Here is a 19,311-nt window from a genome sequence, read left to right on the forward strand (position 1 = left end):
TGGCCTCGAACTCAGAAATCTGCCTGCCTCTGCCTCCCAAGTGCTGGGATGAAAGGCATGCACGACCACTGCCCGGCGATCTTTGCTAATTCTTGACAAGCAAAGACGATTTTAGAAAATCACCAGGAAAAAGCATTGTTGACAAAGCAATACTGCAAATATATTGTGTTTTATATTTGCATCTTACTATTCTTTAATCACTTAGAGATTAAAGCAAATGAGAACATATAAACATGATTTTATGGGCATTGTAGTCATTACTAGTATTAATGGTTTGCATTTCACATGTTTTTAATTTAGCAAACAACAACATGTAGGAACTCATGAGGTTGGAAACTGTTATATTCCATAGAGGAGAGCTAAGGTATTAAGTGCCATGTATTTAATGCACACATAGTCATTATGTGGATATCAAGCATGTGTATTCATGGAGCTAACTGTCCTATCTCACTAAGCCTGAAAAGTAAATATTCTACCTTATTTTTCAATTTGAAGAAGCCAGCAAGAGAAAGCAATGCAATTTTCCTAAGGTCAGTAGACCAAAGAGGAATAAGAGAAAGAACCAATCTTTTATGTGCTATTGTATCTGTTCCTTTTGCATCAGTCTTATCAAAACAAACAAACAAACAAACAAACAAACAAAACCCCAAAAAACAAAAAACAAAAAATGAACAAAAACAAAAACAAAAATCCCTGTAACCTCAGTATGTAAAAGCAATCAAATAATCAGATAGTTGAAGAAGCCAGTAAATCAAATGTATGATATAAATATTCCTTCTAGTGGATTTGGAGACATCTCTCCAGATCCTGAGTAAGATCAGGGAATACTTTTGGCACTTAGCAGTATATTGAGGAAGGAGTGTGGAATAATATTTAGGACTGTGGTTACTGAGTTTGGATTGCTTCCATCCCAGGAGATGCTACCATTCATTAGCTGTGTCCCACTGAACTTACTTAAAATCTTATGTCTGTATTGCCAAGAATATAAACCAGTTATTTATTCTGTTGTTGTGTTGCTTGAATGCTTAGCTGCCTGACATAAAGTAAGTTAATAAATGTTGATTATGATTATTAGAGATATAAACATACATAAATTGCATTTGTCATATATATTTACAGGAGGAGATAATTAATTTGCCATACAATTTCAGAAATGTTAGTCCATCACAGAGAGGAGATAGTGATGGAGCGGAGCGGCTTACACAGTGACAGCCATGAAGCAGAGACAGCGCTATACAGCAGGGGTACTGGTCATGCAACAGCTCGTCAGGACAAGCTCCCTGGTGATACATTTTCATCACTAGCGTCACATCTTCCACAGTTCACCACATTGCAATAATGACATCCTATCAGGAATCAACCAGGAGACTAATCCATTGAATAGATACTGATATAATTCTCTCTGGAGAATCGATCACAGACAAATCCAGGATGGTTCTTACATAATCTACGTGATTCTCAGTCCAAACAAGCTGAGGATCAAATTGAACCATCAAACCACAGCTGAACAAGCGTGGCCAGAAGACGCTCACCATAGAAACATCCAGCCTTGGTATTTTCATCCTCTTAACTGAGCATGTGCATTTCCGGCAGGAGTAGACCATCTTCCAGGTTTATCTTTGCTAATGCATTAGCCTAGTAATTTTTCCAAAGGTGTAAAACAGTTTTTTTCCCCCAGAATCTTTGTCAGCAGCTATTTGAGACAGACAGGGAGTGCCAATTGCCCTTGGAAGGCATAAGGTATTATTTGACATATAATCCTAACCAGGGCAGTTGAGAGTACCCCAGGGCCCCAGTACTGTCAGTTTCATTGGCAGGTGAGCTGATTATTTGAGGGAATTTCACTCACCTGATCTCCTATTAGCTCTGCTTCACAAACCAGAGCATGTGTTATATTTAGTGTGATGGTGACCCTGCTGCAGTACGTACGTACATTAAGGATACCTAATTATGGTTGATGGACTTACTCAGTTGCTAAGGGAGTGAGACATGATAGGGATTTATGACAATAAATTATTTAATAACAAGAGACCATGGTATTTTTTTTGATACCAGTAACTAGTGACTTAAACAATCCAGGATTGAAAGTTGAAACATATCATCATTTTAGAAGCCATTTATGAAAGAACTAGGAATTCATATACATATTTGGCAAATTCTCAGCTCATTTTGACCCAATATATTTCCAGAAACGTGTCAATTAAAAAATATGTCCTTTGGAACAGAGGATAGGAATACAGATTCCAAGATAATAAATACTGGGAGAGGGAGGTCAGAATCCTGACTTCCAGCTGGCATGACTGAGGTGGTTATAATTGAGAAAAATAAAAACTGGAATTAGGCAGCCATGCCATAAAAGCAAGCTGCTCCCCTTCTACAGGGAGGCTGGTGTGTCTCAGAATCCACCTTTTTAACTATTACAGTCTATGTACACTCTGAACCTCCCATTTCATGCCTGTGTTCTGCTGATGAATGACAGTAACTTTTATGAGTTTAAATATTCACCACCGTTTTTTTTTTTTTTAGTTCAGGAGTCTGAGAGCTATTTTTATGTCCTTTTGCCTAATTCTAATAAGGGCACAAAGAGAAAGAGCTAAGAAACCAAAATGCCTCCAATTACATGTTTCAAGATGAGTACATACCGTAGTTCTACCATAATCTGACTGCACAAGACAGGATTCATCACACGTAATCATAAAGTCTCACCTTTCAGAAATGCAGGGCATTGTCATGTTTTCAGAATGCTGCTCATGTATTTGGCATAAAAGTCTATGTCTAGAGCTTTCTGTCTCTATGCTTTCCTTGTGGATTAAGCAGTTACCCATTGTTAGTACCCTCATCCCTGCCCAGTGAGAGACAGCCACTGTGGGACTATTTTGTCTGCTGAGACACTAGTCTCAAGGACCAAGTAGCTAATGGGTTCTATTCAGCACAGTCTGCTGTTGTTACTACTCTAAAGCTGGCTTAATAAATAATTCTGTTTGTCTGTCTAGAGAGTTACATAGGCATACACATCCCATTGATTTTGTTCCTCTGGGAAACCCTGACTCATATACATTCTACCCTACTAGTAGAGATATACCGTATAGTTACTCACTTTAGTATTTTTATTTCTCTATATACATTACGCATTTGCATTTATTTGTAGACAAGAATAAATTTTATCTTTGCCTGTATTATTTTTAATCTAGAATCTACTACTTGAAAAGGACACTGGGACCAATTCCTTCTAAACCTGCCAGGGTTCTCTGGAAGGACTTATTTCCAGTGTTCCTCTGGCTAAGGCACAGATCCTAAAGGATCTGAGCTTCTACTGGAATTGTGCTGGCCTTTGGAAGGATCTGAGTTCCCAATGGCTTTGTGCTGGTCTTCTCTGAACACATCACAGTTTGACACATTGGCTCATCCCCCCCCCCCCCCCCCGCAGAAATTTGCCAATAGCCAATTGAAGTAGGGAAAGTCCTCATTTGAAGAAATAGTTTGTCCTGCGGTTGGATACATTGTCTCAGTGTCAATCTAAAAACCCTGAGGATCTGCTTGTGTCATGCCTCGTTTTTGCCCAGCTTTGGTTTGGGAGGTAGAGTCTTCCTAAGTGGCCCCGACAGTCCTTGAGTCCATGGCTTCCTGACTTCTAGGATAATAGATATGGGTCATGCATCTCATCTTTCTCTCTATCATGTTGTCAGCCATACTTACAGCTCTCTGTATAACACCCTCCTTTATTCAAGCCAGCTACATCTTGTTCTTCCTTGCTGCCTTTCCCTTTCATCCTGCCTTTCTTTCTCTGTTGAATTTATTCTAGTCTTATCCCCTTTGTCTTTTCACCTGACCTTTTAGGTTAAAGTGAATTGTGCCTGTGGTTTGAGGATAGCTCATGGGCACAAGCAATAATTATTTGTTTACTATCTCAATGAGGCAGAGACTCCATCTGTCAAGAGCTCACACATAACAATATGTATGATACTTCATGCATCTATCTATTAACCACATTGATTCTGAGGATGTAGGAACCCAGGGAAGTAAATAGTTTCCCTTTAAAGTTAGATAATATACTTTCTATTTGTATCTCAACCACCTGTGCTTCGCTTCCAGAAGTATCCTGCTCCTCTTGGGAGTGAAAAATGGTGTTTGTGAATAAAACCATGTTTGTAGGGCTGAAAGGAACCATAGTTGCTCTTTTTGGAACTGGTGTTGGTTTAGAAAAGGACAAATCACCCAGGATTCTGAGAACATGTTTTTAGGAAGCAGATTTCCTGGCTCAAGTACCAGGCAAAGTGAGCCTTAGGTTCTCTGACAGCACCAGATTATGCCTCCATTTCCAGAAGGGCAAGGTAAAGCAGTGAAGATACATCTCTTAACACATTCTTTCCTTCTATGTCTGCACCCTATTTCCTCTAGAACCCCATCCAAAGCCTGCCCTCAAGCCAAGAGATTCTTGGATACCTGTTCTATTTTGGGACTCAAGAATGGTCCTGAAATCTCAGCTACAAACTGGGTCCTAGCTGGGAGGGAATCTGAGGCAGGACAGGCTCACTAATACCTAGGTGAGTTATGAGACCAGTTAAATGATGAGATGAGAGAATAATTCTATTATTCTCCAGCCCAAGATAGGATCCATACATGGATACAATCTGATAGTTTTATGGAAGACAACTACTAACTGTCACATTATAGACTTACACTTTTTAGATATAGTTCTTTTGTTTACAGAATTGCATTTATAATTGAAAATACTCACATTAGCCATAACATTAAATAAAAGGAAATAGATGGATACTCCTATACTTTAATTTTGGCAAAATTAAGTTGTCAAATCTTTAAAGATAGTCATTTATTGGCTTTTATCTTCAATTAGCAAATTTTTCATTAAATAAAATTTTAAGGCCAATGGAATGACTCAGTGAGTAAAAGCCATTGCTATCAAGCATAGATACCTGAATTCTACTCCTGGGACTCACATTATAGAAGAAGAGAAATTATTCCCTAAGGTTGTCTTCTGACCTCCACATTTGTATCATGGAACATGAATGAGTACATATATACATACACACATACATACACCCACACACACATTTTCACACACAAATGAAACAAATCTAAAATTTATTTTACTACTACTGATGTATGAGTTAGATACATATAGTAAAAAGAATTGATATAAAATAACTCTTATTAAAATATAATATTTGAATAAAAGTAGATGAGATTTGAAATGGGAAACCGTGAGAATATCTTCTCACCAAAACATATTTGGCTTTTCTCTATTTAAGAGAGGCAAGGTGCAAAGAATTTACACATTTTATCCTTTTCTGGAATTCCTATCTCTGTATTTTCAGCATTGCAGTGTGCATATTCATCAAAACAGTAGATCCAGAGCTATTTTGTCCTAATTCCAGAAACCAGAGCAGATGAGCTATGTATTTCTGCAGTTGCCAGTAGAATCTGTGACTCTGCTAAACAGTAGCAGTGAGAATCCACTAACAAAAGCACCCAACCCTAAATCTTGGCCCTCCCCATCATATCTTTAGAGCTGTGTCACCACACCTGAAAGGGTTAATGGTACTACCATCTGGGGGACAATTCATTCTCCTGCTAAACACAATGACAAATAACCATTATTCTTTCCAACGGCACTGATAATCGGGACAGCTTAAACATTTTCGCCAGTATAAGTGAAACCATTAATCCTCTTGGATTTCATGATAAGTGGGGACTGTGAAATAATGACTGTGTCATTGTAGGCAAGAAAAAAATGTTAACAATTAAAACAAGTTAGCCATTATCTTACTGGGTACTGAATCCCTTTCACATTTCATTAGCAACATTGTAAATGATATGTACCTTATTAAAAAGCTCTTATTATCCAAGGAACCTAATTAGTCAAAAATTCTCAGCCACTTGTATAATTTCCTAATGATATAAATGCTACAATGTGCAATTCATGTGGCACAGTGCTTCTGCTTATATACATACAATGTCCATAGTGTCCCATTGTCTTTCAAGAAATATCAGAGATGATAGCTATAATTTAGATTTTCAGATATAATGATGTTTCATTTGAGCGACCCACCTGCCTTGTATGGAACAGAATCTAATACTCTTCCTAACAAACATCATTTTAAAGCCAAACATTAAACTATTGCCAAAAATAATGATAAAAGCTCAAGAAAATAATAATTATCCTATAATACTTGAGAGAATTTTTTCCTTATATCCTGCTCAAATTCTTAGGTTGTATAAATGAATCAGATGGGCTGACCTGTGAGAATTTCTAGATGCTTGAAAGGCAATGTCCAAGGTCAAGTTCAAATCCAACAGCTTTCTTCTGTAGACTTACACAATGATGATAATAACACAGCATTTCTGCAGAAAGGATATGGTGGTTGATACCATCTCCACACTGCAGATTTATTAGAATGAAATGATCATTATCAGTTAAGATAACCTCGAAACAATTAGAAATACAATTCTTCTCTCTGAAAGTCAAGTCAGAGATGGAGGCAGGTGATATATAGATTCACAATGGTATGTTACAATACATAAATAATACTAATTGACATGATGGCTGTCAGGCACTTACAATTCTTGTAATGTTCCCATTCAGAAGAATGTCAGTGAGTTTAGAATCATCAGTGTATTGGATCATGCCACTATTATCTAGAGTATCTATGCATGCTCATGCATAGATATGGGTGCATATGCACTACAAAAATAGGCTATTCTATGTTACATAATGTCATAATAGAATAACAGAAGTGCTTGTCTTTTCTGGGATCAAATTTTACAACTCTGAATTTAGAGCTATCACTTTTCAAATTGTTAAATCTTACCTTATTTCCTTCTTCAGTTTAGAGTTATCGTTTATTTGGCGCCTACAAGGAGAACAAATCATCGTTGACACTAAAGAGCGAAAGACCTGGGGAGTCTCAAGGATAGCACTGACCTTTGATAACTATCCAATAACATTTTCACCTGTATCTTGGTCTATAAAAGTAGAATACTTAAAATTATATATCTGTTTATAGTTTTATATCAAGCATATAGAATCATTGGAAAAACTAGAGGTCTTTCGCTCTCTCCCTTCCCCCCTCTCTCCACGTGGCCATGGTCAGCCTCTCTCTCTCTACCTTTTTTCTTTCTCCCTGCCTTTCTAAAATAAAGCTCTAAAACCATAAAGAAGAGGTCTTTGATCCCCTCCTTTTTTAAAATTTATTTTTAATTTGATTTTTTTAATTTGCATTTCAAATGTTTCCCCTTTCCAGGTCTCCCCTTCAGAAGACACCTATCCAATCCCCTTCCCCAATCCCCTTCTATGAGGTTGCTGCCCCCCCCCCACACACACACACATACACACTCTCATCTTCCCTTACTGGCATTCCTCTACACTGGGGTATTGAACACCTTCAGGCCCAAGGCCCACTCCTACCACTGATGTCCAACAAGGCCATCCTCTGCCACATATGTGACTGGAGCTGTGGGTCCCTCCATGTGTACTCTTTGGTTGGTGGTCCAGTCCCTGGGAGCTCTGGGGGATCTAGCTGGTTGACACTGTTACTCTCCCCATGTGGCTGCAAAAACCCTCAGCTCCTTCAGTCTCTTTCCTCCCTTCCTAATGAATGGTGTCGTTGTAGTTTCTGGATTCTACTGGTATTTCAAGTTAAATATATGAGACAAAAGATTTTGCTTTATGACCCACACATAAGAGAGCGTGTTCAAAGTTCATCTCAAAGGACATGAAAGGCAAGTAAGTAGTAGTTAATGGAGAGGGAAGTGTAAATTGATGGTAGTGGTGGAATCCAGAGGAGAGTACTTAATAAGGATAACTAACACTGAGGATGTTTGAAAACAACATATGGAAACCTATCACAAGCTTCATATTATCCATACATATATATGTAGCTATGGATATATACTATATATACATATAAAATATTTTCACTGGATTCCCTTACAGGGGAAATATTCCTCCAGGAAGCCATGAATTGACAAATAGAATCCCTGTGCCAAGTGTGGGACAACTGTACTCAAGCTCCTGGGAGTTTCAGTACAAGTTATTGCCTTTGCTCTCTGTACCCACTGCAATGCCAAACGTATCATATAGTTTAGTCATAGGACATGAAGTCACATTAGTACTATCCAGAAACTTTCTTTCTTCATAGTTAGCTTTCACAATGCCAGAAGACTCTATGTAGGCTGCTGGATAAAAACAAGTCACCATCAGTGAACTACAATAGTGTCCAGCATGGCAACATATACTCAGGGGTACAATAAAACCACAAAAGTAATTGGGGTAACCAAGCCCTTCCAGGGTAGATTAAAGGACCATTTCAGAGTGGATTAAAGGAGGAAACACATGTCTGATACTGTAAATTGGAACAAGGATACACTGTTGGGGAATTCACTGGCTCCAGGCATGAACCTACTACTATTAGTCTGTTAAATGGATGCAATATCAAACTAAGTTTCTTTGGCCATAGACTGTGGTTAACAGAGACTCTCACAACTGGTCAAAATGCAGAAAATCAATGTCAGTGGAGTTCTCAGCCACAAATGGCTCATTTACATTACATCTCTTCCTCACAAGGCTTATGAATCACTGTTGAATAATAAGTAGATTGTAAAAAACAGAGCCAGGGAAGGACCTTATAACTGTACAGTGGTATATAACTTTTCAGAAGCCATGCCTTCTGAAAATAGCAGAACAACTACACCCACAAATTCATAATAGCTGTGCTTAACTACACAATGTCTGTACAAGATCAAGGCAGTCAATTTTACAACATGAAGTGGGGTATTTTATGACCTCACCATACATAGTTGATGAGCTGTTGGCAGTAGATAGAACTGGAGGGGTGATAGTTTTTTTTTAAGGCAGTGGCCTACGGTAGGTTGACCATGCTCCAATGGATGACCTTATACTTGTAAATACAGATATAGCACAAATTGAACTATGCAAGTTATTTTTTTAAAAAGAAGTAGTGAAATTGGGAGGAGATGTGGAAATAGGATGTAGAACTGAAAGGATTTAGGGGAATGAATTGGAATGGTGACTAATTTTAAAAGATTTTGCTGAAAGGACCCAGATATAGCTGTCTCTTGTGAGGCTATGCCGGGGCCTAGCAAACACAGAAGTGGATGCTCACAGTCAACTATTGGATGGATCACAGGGCCCCCAATGGAGGAGCTAGAGAAAGTACCCAAGGAGCTGAAGGGGCCTGCAACCCTATAGGTGGAACAAAAATATGAACTAACCAGTACCCCACCCCACCCCCAGAGCTAGTGTTTCTAGCTGCATATGTATTAGAAGACGGCCTACTCGGCCATCATTGGAAAGAGAGGCCCATTGGTAGTGCAAACTTTATATGCCTCAGTACAGGGGAACGCCAGGGCCAAGAAGTGGGAGTGGGTGGGCAGGCGAGTGGAGGGAGGGAGGGTAAGGAGGGACTTTTGGGATAGCATTGGAAATGTAAATGAAGAAAGTACCTGATAAAAATTGTATGTGTATATGAAATCTCAAAGAATTAATAAAATATCATATCATTTCAAAAAGGAACAACATAACTTCTGGAGATGGTTGAATGGAAAATGAAAGTGAACAGAAGAGGATGCAAAGAGGTTAGGGAGAGTGGGGCAGTAAGAAACAAGTAGACATGAAGATCAGACTGTGTGACTGCTATTAATCCACTGCTTTCTGCTTTGGACCTCATAACTGCATGGTGGTATAAAACTTGATATACATAAATATCTCCTAGAGCCCATCTGTTGAAGGCTTGGTCCCCAATTCATTGCCGTTGGAGAAGTAGTGCTTTCAGAGGAGGATCCTGGTGAGCCAACATCCTGTTAGAGAAGTGTGCCCTTGAAGATGACGTTGACTATTCATCCCTTCTCCTCTCACTATTTCTAGTCAGCCAGTAAAACAAACAGATTACTTTTTCACAATTCCACTATGACAGGCCCCACCACAGGACCAGAAGCAACTAGCAAACTGACCGTGGACTAAAGTCCTTAAAACTATAATCCAAAGTAAGTGAAGTGAAGATCTTAGTTCACTGTAAGGCAGTGATTCAAAATGATCACAACCCACATTTCAGATGAAAGCAAATACCAGTGTTGTATAGTTTACACTGGAAATATATCTTTTAAGTAGTGGAAAGCTTAACTTCACTTAATTGGTTCCAATTGGAGGTGTACTAAGTCAATGCCAGTGATAGTGCTCAGCTTTCCTAATAGATCTATAGAAAGTGCCAGGGCTTTAGAATGGGCCTGATTCTCAGCCCTGTGATGACTCTAGGTCAATTTGCCTTCTGAGTAAGGGGCCCTGCTGTTTCTGTCCCTGGAAACCTTGGTGGAAATTCACATTAGTTAAAGGCCATGGTTTACTGCCTGTTCTATTTAGCTGTACCAGAATTAGCTCACATGATTCTGTACTAATACCTCAACCATATCCAATGACTGAACTTATTTTAGAAAAAGAAAGCTATCACTTTGAAAGCACACAAAGACTCCAAAGAATGTATAAATCTGTAATAACATGTACCAAAATGGATGAGAAAAAAATAATCATAACAAGATCTCAAATAAAGGAGACTATGGAGTGTTCCTTGGAGCTCCCTAGGTTTGAGTGAGTGCACACATGGAACTAAGGTTTCTAAGACACTTGCTTGGGGACATGGCTAAGAAGTAGAATGTCCCAAGGCAGTTCTTGTGTCACCTGATAGGTTTTGAAATGCTGTCATTTCATATTAAAAGGAAATGTTATAGAGGAACATCTCTACACTCTTTCACTTTATCTTTTTCTTCTCCTTGGTGGGCATGATGGGTCTAGAAGTTCTTCGAAGATGGTTTTAATGGAAGTAAATATGTGGCTAGTTCCAAAGACACACTAGCTATGATGATAACTGATATGCTTTGCTGTAACAATGAAATAAGAGGTGGGGTGTTTCTGGACTGAACTCTATAACCTCCTGTGTGTTAAGAAGCCTTAGTTTCCATTGTGAGTACAACTGAACATTTAAAGGTGTGATAAAGGGGAAATGATTTCATTAGGGTGGGCTTCTGTCCAATATAGCTGATGTTCTTATCGGAGAAACACAAAAGGCATCACACAGAATAAAGGTCCAGTGGAGATATCACAGGAGGGTGTACAACTTTCGGTTAATGAAACTGGCACACTGCTACATATATCTTGTGATGCAATCTGCAAAACAAAGAAAACCAGTGTATCACTCAAACTTTCTTCCCCCATTATAGAAAACTGAACATCCATGAAGCCTGAGAGATCCAAACCACACATTATTAATTCACTAAATGTATTTGTGATAATGATTTTTCAAATTTGAAATACACAATCATGCATTACAATGGGCTGTTCTAAAGTTTGTTAAATTTTAAATGGGAATCTACTAAAGGACCAGCCCAGGGTGCTTGCTTCCCCTGTAATACAATTTGCTAGTTTGGTATTCTGACTCAACAATGAGTAGGTGTGTTTAGGGCATCCCTTTGAGATTCTCTGCCATGATGTTTTCCACTGTCTTGAAAAGGATGTGATAGGGACATATCTCCAATGAAAGTGCAATAAAGAAAAACATCAGAGTATGGCTGAGGGGCCATGTTCTCAGGGGAGAAAGGACACTTTGAACTGTTAATCTTTGCCAGGACTAAGAACCACTTAGGAAAAACTACTCTGGCTGTGGCCAGCGAGGTTTACTTGAGAACTAGAGGAGAAATACCCTCAATTTGAATGGCACTGTTTCATGGGATAAAGATCCAGACTGAGTTAAGAGGAGTGGGGGAAGGATATAACCCATTGAACACTAACATTCACCTTTCTGTTTTCTATCTGCAGAGAAATGTGAACAGCTGCCTTGAATTCCTGCCATTGTATCTTACTGTTGTGAACATAAGGGGATGAGCAATAAGAAAAATTGCACAAGAAAGAGCATAGAGCATCCCTCCTTGGCATCCCTCCTTAGCAGTAATTCCCTGAGTACACTGGGTTAGCAAGACTCTCTTCTCCCCACCCCCGCATGGAACACTGAACAGCTATGAAGCTCAATAAACATCAAGCCACATGAAATTCACTATATTTCCTTGTGATAATGATTTCCAAATTGGAACTATGCTATCATGCATTAGAGTCTCTAACATGAAAATAGCACAAAGTTTATTAAATTGATTAATTTTTATTTTATTATTTTTATTGAAGATAGATTCTCTGCCCATATAATATACCCCAGCTACAGTTTTCCGTCCTTCTACTCTGTGAAGCACAATCTCCTACCCCAAATCCACTCCCTATGTCTTTCATTTTTAGAAAAGAGCAGTCTCCAAGAGATGACAGCCAATCTGGACAAAACAAGATACATTAAGACAATACAATAACACAAATCAATAACCTTCGTATCGAGGCCAGTCAAGGCAACCAAATAGGAGGAAAAGCATCTCAAGAAAAGGAAAATGAGTGGGAGATATATCCAGGCAGGCTGTTAAGAGTCCAACAAAACTGCCAAGCTACTACCCATAAGAGATTCAAAGGGCATGCAGAGACCCAGGCACGTCCAATCCTTGCAACTTCAGTCTATGTGAGCACATGTGAACCCTGCTTGGTTGATTTGGTGGGCCATGTTTTCCTGATGTCCTCCATCTCCTATGACTACTATAAACTCCCCCAACTCTTTCATGGGGTTCATGTTCATGATCAAGTCAGCCAAAATTCAGGTAGAGTTGGGAGAAGCACTTTCTAAGCCTCACAGTTTATGAGGCACTATGGCTACTTGGTAGCTCCTGGAGAAGGGCAAATCATTTTTTTTTTCTTTATTAAGGGTGCTCCTATACTGATAACTCTCTTGTGATCAAGTGATGTAACCCCACTCCTATGCACGTATGGGTGACAGTCATTGCATTTAGTGGCTTATCAAAAAATGGAGAAAAGACATAAATTTGGGATATGGACATGTTGGAGAAATATAGGTGAAATTGAAGGAAGAAAATATGGAATGTATAAAATCATTTTTATTCATTTTATATATATATATATATATATACATATATATATGAAATTCTCAAGCATCAAGAAAAATTATAATTTAATGAAAATTATGTACAAGTTTTATCATAATACAGAATAAAATAATTATATTTCCAAACCCCAAACTAGAACATGGAATTTTTTTTATATGCCCAAGTATCTCTGTGAGCTTTCTTTCAGTACCTCATAAAATTAATCAATTAGTTACATGTATAAGGATAACTCACTGCAATGAATACACTGTGTGAAATCAGACTTGTCTCGAGTGGCCATTCATGTAACGTATGACTACATCACCCTCCATCATGGATCTGACCTTGCCTCTACATTCTCTTGTTATCTGGAAGAACATGGCGAGGAGCTTCTGAAATAAAAATTGAGTGCTCTGAGGCCTCTGAAGGAAATGGGCTTGGAAGGTTAACAGCAATCAAGTATTTCCCTGATATCCACATTCACCATGAAACCATTTTTTTCCTTAGATGTATATTGTAATTTAGGGGGTCTGAGATCATGCGATAGTCAAGGCATAAATCCTACTAATGGCTTCAACCCTAGTGGGTTGCTGCAGTTTTTGCCCTGTGAGTGTTTCTTTGTCTCTTCCTACCCAGTTTTCTTGAGCCATAACTTCCAGATTTGCCTGAATATTGCACTTTCCAAAAGGGGTCTTCCCTGGCCCTTGGAGCTTTGATTGTGCTTTGGGGAAAGAATTGGTGCCCCAAATAGGCACGGTGGTTCAGTTAATAAATGCAAACATGAGGACCTGACTTTGCATCTCTAGCACTAAGGTAGAAACCTAGGTGTCGTGGCACCTACCTATACTCCTTGCATTTCGCAGGTGAAAAGTGAAGGGGTCCCTGAAACTTGCTGCAAAGGCAGACTAGATGAATCATTGGTCTCCTGATTCCATGAGAGGAGGGTCTCAGAACATAAAATAGATCATGACTGAGGAAGAATCTTCGTACTGAACTGTGTGTGGTCTCTGCACATGTGCATGCATATGTGCATACATGTTTCCCATATTCATGGACATAAATATTCATAGAATCACACATACATACACACATGCATGCATGTACATGCACACACACTTACACACACACACACACACACACACACACACACACACACACACACACAGTTAGACCAACATTACTGTTTCCACTAACATGAATTACATATGTCCTGTACCTGCTGCAGTGGGTATTAATTACATATCATTGTCTGACTATCAGGCAGAGCCTCTCCCATGAAACGCCCCATTGTTCAAATCACAAATATATTTTTTAAATCCTTTAGACTCATGTGAAAAAGAAATGTTTACTGTTTTACTAATTTCAATTTTGGTTTCATTTTAATTTTATAACAGTCTAATGTTAATTTGAGGATTTACTTTCTTTAGAATTGATACACAATACTTATACAAAGTTACAAAGTACAGTGTGATGGTTGTGTACACGCATGCGTTGTGTAATATTCAAATAAGTGTACTTATTGAACTTATCTTCTCAACTATTTGCCTTTCCTTTGTGCTATAACTTTCTGTTAAGCATTTTCTAGCTATTTTTGAAATATAGCGTATTGAGATTGGGATATGCCTCAGTAGGCAATTTTTTTTTCTGTGTAAACATAAAGACTATACTTCAGATCCCTAGCATCTGCATAAATGGAGAGTGGGCATGGTGGTCCTCCTGTAATAGCAGCAAAAAGCAGGGGATTCATGAGCAAAGCTGTTACCTAGACTAACAGTATAAGCAAGCTCCGTGTTCAGGAGAGACTCTCCCTCTATTCTATAAGATGAGGAGCCACCAAGAAAGACACATGTTGTAATCCTCCAGCTGACACATATTCAGATAAATATATGCATGCATACCTGCACATATGTGTGCACCCACATATATGGGACATGTGTAGGCATTTGCATAACATACATACAAACACATGTGCAAAACAGAAATACGCACTATTTTAGCATTTGCTAATACCACCTTACCCTGAAAAGGTAAACCAAAACTCACTTCTCCCATGCAAGGGCTAAGTTGTGCGTGTAGCCCAACCTGGTTTCTTCCTCTCCCTCCTTCCTCACTCCAGTTTCCTGTAAGCTTTTTCATTTTTTTAATTTTGAGTTTTGTCTTTATGTTCTTTTAAAGAAATTTGTGATACTTCTCACAACATAATAGTTATTAGATAATAAAATTCCTTCAAACTTCACTATTCATGTAGTGCTCTTTACAGTGTGCAAAAGCTATCAGAGTAAGAAAAGCAGGAAATAAGAGTTCAAAATGATGCTCCACATGATGTAGCTGGTAAAAGAGACCTTTAATATAAATGCCACGTGTTGGTTTTACCAGTGGGACTCCGGAGCATGAGCGCGAATCTGCTAAGGCATACAGGCAGAATGTTGAAGAATGTTCCCTGTGACTCGTCTGTTTTGGAAGCTCTCCCATGGTGTCTTAAGAGGGCCTGTGAAATGAAGACCACAATTGCTCTTTCTGCTTATCTGATAACTCCCATACCGAAACTATCAATTAGTGTGGGCAGCTTAAATCTAAGACCCTGGCAGAAAAGCAAACATTGCTTCTAAGGGGTTCTTGCCAAGACTGTGTCAGATTCTGAGCCTCCATGAGAACTTATGTACAGTGCTAAATGTATTTAAACACTGCATGTTTGAGCCCAGTGGACATGGAGACAAAGCTCATGTGAACAGATGCCCCTGAATATAAATGGTATTCTTCAAATCCTTTAAACTCACAACCATGCTGGAAATGGAGAGATACAAAGTATGTAATCATTGTAACATCCCAATGAAAATTCCCCTAGAATTTTCAGACCTCAGCTCAGCCAGGAAACAAAGATAATTCAACTGGGTTTGGCTTTTTTCCGTTTCTTCTTCTTTTTTAATTTTTTATTTAATTTTTAAAAAATTTCTTGAGAGTAAGGAATACCCACAAGTAAGTTTTTCCTTGAGGGTTGCCTGCTCCAAAAATAAGCAGGAACTTACCAAAGCAACTCCCAAGAGATACTTTAGGCAAGGCAGTACATTAATCATCCAGGACTGTGCAGGACAAACCGATTCAACATGGCTTCAGGATGGGTGCGGGGCAGGGAGAGGCAGACCCTGGTTTGGCTTTGTGTCACAAGTTTATCGGAGCCCGCCTGAGGTCATTATTTCTGAGGTGACCATCTTGTAGCTAAGGAGGTACTACAGGGAAGCAGGGCCTGTCTTGTTCCATCTCCTCTCTGGGCCTCAGCCTGTGTCTGCAGGTGTTTCTCTGTATTGAGTCTCCCTGGGGAATCCTTGGCTTCACAGCAAAAGCCGGCTGAAGTGAAAGTGATTTGATTTGGATCCTATTACAGGCACTTTACCTCTTCTATTTCCGTGATAATAGCAGATTGGAGTCGATTATTGTACTGGGAGGGGAGTTAATGTGATGTCGAGAAACATTGGGGAAACTGGCACAGGCAGAGAGGGATAGATAAAAAGTTTCGCGCAGATTGAAATCTGTAGCACTGGCTGGTGCAGCTACCAGTATAGCGTCCGCCATTAGTCATGATAGTGTTATGCCAGAAGTCCGGATCACTTCCCTTTCTGGTGCTCTCGAGGGACAGAGAGCACAGTGGCTACTCAGTGTAACTGATCCATCACCTCATGTCCTCCCAAGCCTTTTGTGCTTCCTATAAAGATCTCAAATGGCCGTACAGCTTCTCGCTCTATCCAGGGGCTGCACGGCTCACCAGCACTAGTGGCTTCTTGTTCTTTTTCCTAGGAGGGCAAAACACATCAACTTAACCAACCCACACAAGATTTGAGAGTAGTCACGGAAGGCACAGAGAGTCCAGGTGTATTTTAGAAGAACTGCTTTACGGTGTTTAACAAGAGATTCTTCAAGTGTAAACAGAGAGACTATTTGAAGCATTCACGCTATGCACCATGTCTGCGGGAATGTCTGTGTGTCTTCTTAGCCTGTAGTCCCCAAATCAAGCATCCAGCATAAAAACAAAGCACAGAACAACTGTCTAGGAAACCACGACCTGGCGGCTAAGTGATTACTAACAAAGTAGAAGGACATTACTGTCCATGATCCAGGAAAGAAACAAATATCAAAATATGATTCATCCTTTGAATTCTAATATAGATACCAATTTATCCTTTGCAATTGAAATGGACTTTATGATCATTACAGTGATGGCTGTTACTAAATATATTATCTTCTACCAGAATTCTGCCATGATATATGCCCATCTTATATTTCTGATCTCAAGCATGCTGTCATAAGTTCCTTTTACACTTGAAGTTAGGGTTTGTCTTTTGTGCTTGCTTGCTGTACAATAGATAAGTAGACTGTTATTTGACAGGATGATAGAGTTGAGTGAGAAGAAGATTCTTTTTGGCCTTTTATTTGTTGAACTTTAAGAGAACATGGCTTATGCAGATATAAAGTAAGCATGCCTAGCTTTTGAAGGAAAGCTACACAAAGATGCTAGAAGCTACCCTTGTAGCCTCCTGTATTTGTCCGGACCCTTGCAAACACCTTTATGTTCACGAGTCCTATACACAATAGAAGGTTGCATTGTTCTCTTGTTCGAACATGGTCTGTTTGTGAATATACCACAATGCCCGCTTATTTACCCACCGTAAATGTCTGAGGCATTTGGAGAGCATCCCTTTAGGGCTCATATGCAAACAGTGCTTCCTTATATGTATAAGCACATACCAGCATTTCTACTTGATATCCTTTTAGATGTGGAATTGCTCATATGTAGCCATATGCTTGGCTTCAGTAACTACTGCTGAACAGTCATCCAGAGACACTACACAGTTCATGCCCCCAGTTAGCCTTGTAAACTAGAGAATCTTGGTCTATACCATCACCAATAGTTTATAAACTCTGGCTTTATAAAGTTTGTCATCATGCTTAGTGTATCAGTATCTCCTGTGGGTTAACTCTATTTACATGACTGCTAAGATACTAAATAACATATTATACATGTATTTGCCATGTGAGTATATACATTTGGGAAATGTATATTTATCTAATTTGCCCATATTCCATAATTGGCTGGCCCTCTCTCCAGTGTATAATACAAGATCTATATCTATTATGGAAGCAGATAAGATTTTTCATGTATATTTGTATACATACTAACTATATTATCCCACTCTTTGAACTTTGTTTTCTTTATTTAAAGGTGATTTTTGAACAGTGGAAACAGATAACCTTAATATAACCTGTCTTTCCATTAGAACTGAACTTTGTACTTTGCCTGTTCCAAAATGTTTGATTCTTAAACAAACCACCCTGTACTTGTGATAAAACAAACAAACAAAAAGAAACCAATTTTGGTGAGTTTGGGGTTTCTCTGGCTTATGAGTCCTGATCACAATCTCTCTCTGAGGGAAAAGAGGTCAAGAAACCAAACAGGAACCATGGGGCAAAATTACCCATTGACTTGGTCATCTAGGTTTCTTAAAGATAGTTCAGGTCCACCATGCTAAGGAAGTTACTGCCCATATTTGAGCTATGGTTCTCTGTATCAGTTAACAATTAAGAATGCCCTACAGATATGCTCATAAGGCAATTTGATTGAAAGTATCACCCATTTAAGACCCTCTCAAATAAATCTGGGCTATGTAAAATTGACAACTGATGCTAAGTAGAAGATGACAAGAACATAAACATCCTGAATTCCATAAATGTGAACTAAACCTATTTTATCCATTTTGAAGGGAATGCACCAAAAAGCAACTACCAAGTTGGGGATTGAAAAAGATCCCACTATAACGTCTGCTTTACCTCTAGCATCGAAGCTTTGCTGCAAGTTTTTGATTTAAGATTGTGGAAATCTCTGATACTTGGTAAGCTTCAAGATAATTAGAATAACAAAAGCAAGCACCCCAGTGGACTGCTATATGAAGCAACTGAGAAAATGCCTATCACTAAACATAGTTTCTTGATAAAGTAAATCCAGCAATTTTTGTTTCTAAGTATCATCGTCAGTGATGACGTATTTGAGCAGCAGTTTATAATGAATGCTATGAAATGAGCTCTGGCTTTTCACCACCAGCATTTTGAATAACATAGGAAATCAGTATTTGTTGTTAGTCATTGCTCTAAGCACTGAGGTGAGAGTAAACACAAGGCAGAAGTCTCCGTTATCAAGAAACTTTATCCTACTGAAGAGGGACTCTTCAGTTAAAAGTTGGAAGATGATATGCCTCCTTAAAAACAAACATGAAAACAAAAGACTTAAGTAAGGAACAAAGATCCAAAAAGATGAAAGGAAAT

The sequence above is a fragment of the Mus musculus genome, chromosome 7 (genome assembly GCF_000001635.26).
Source record: "Mus musculus strain C57BL/6J chromosome 7, GRCm38.p6 C57BL/6J".
NCBI lineage: Eukaryota > Metazoa > Chordata > Mammalia > Rodentia > Muridae > Mus > Mus musculus.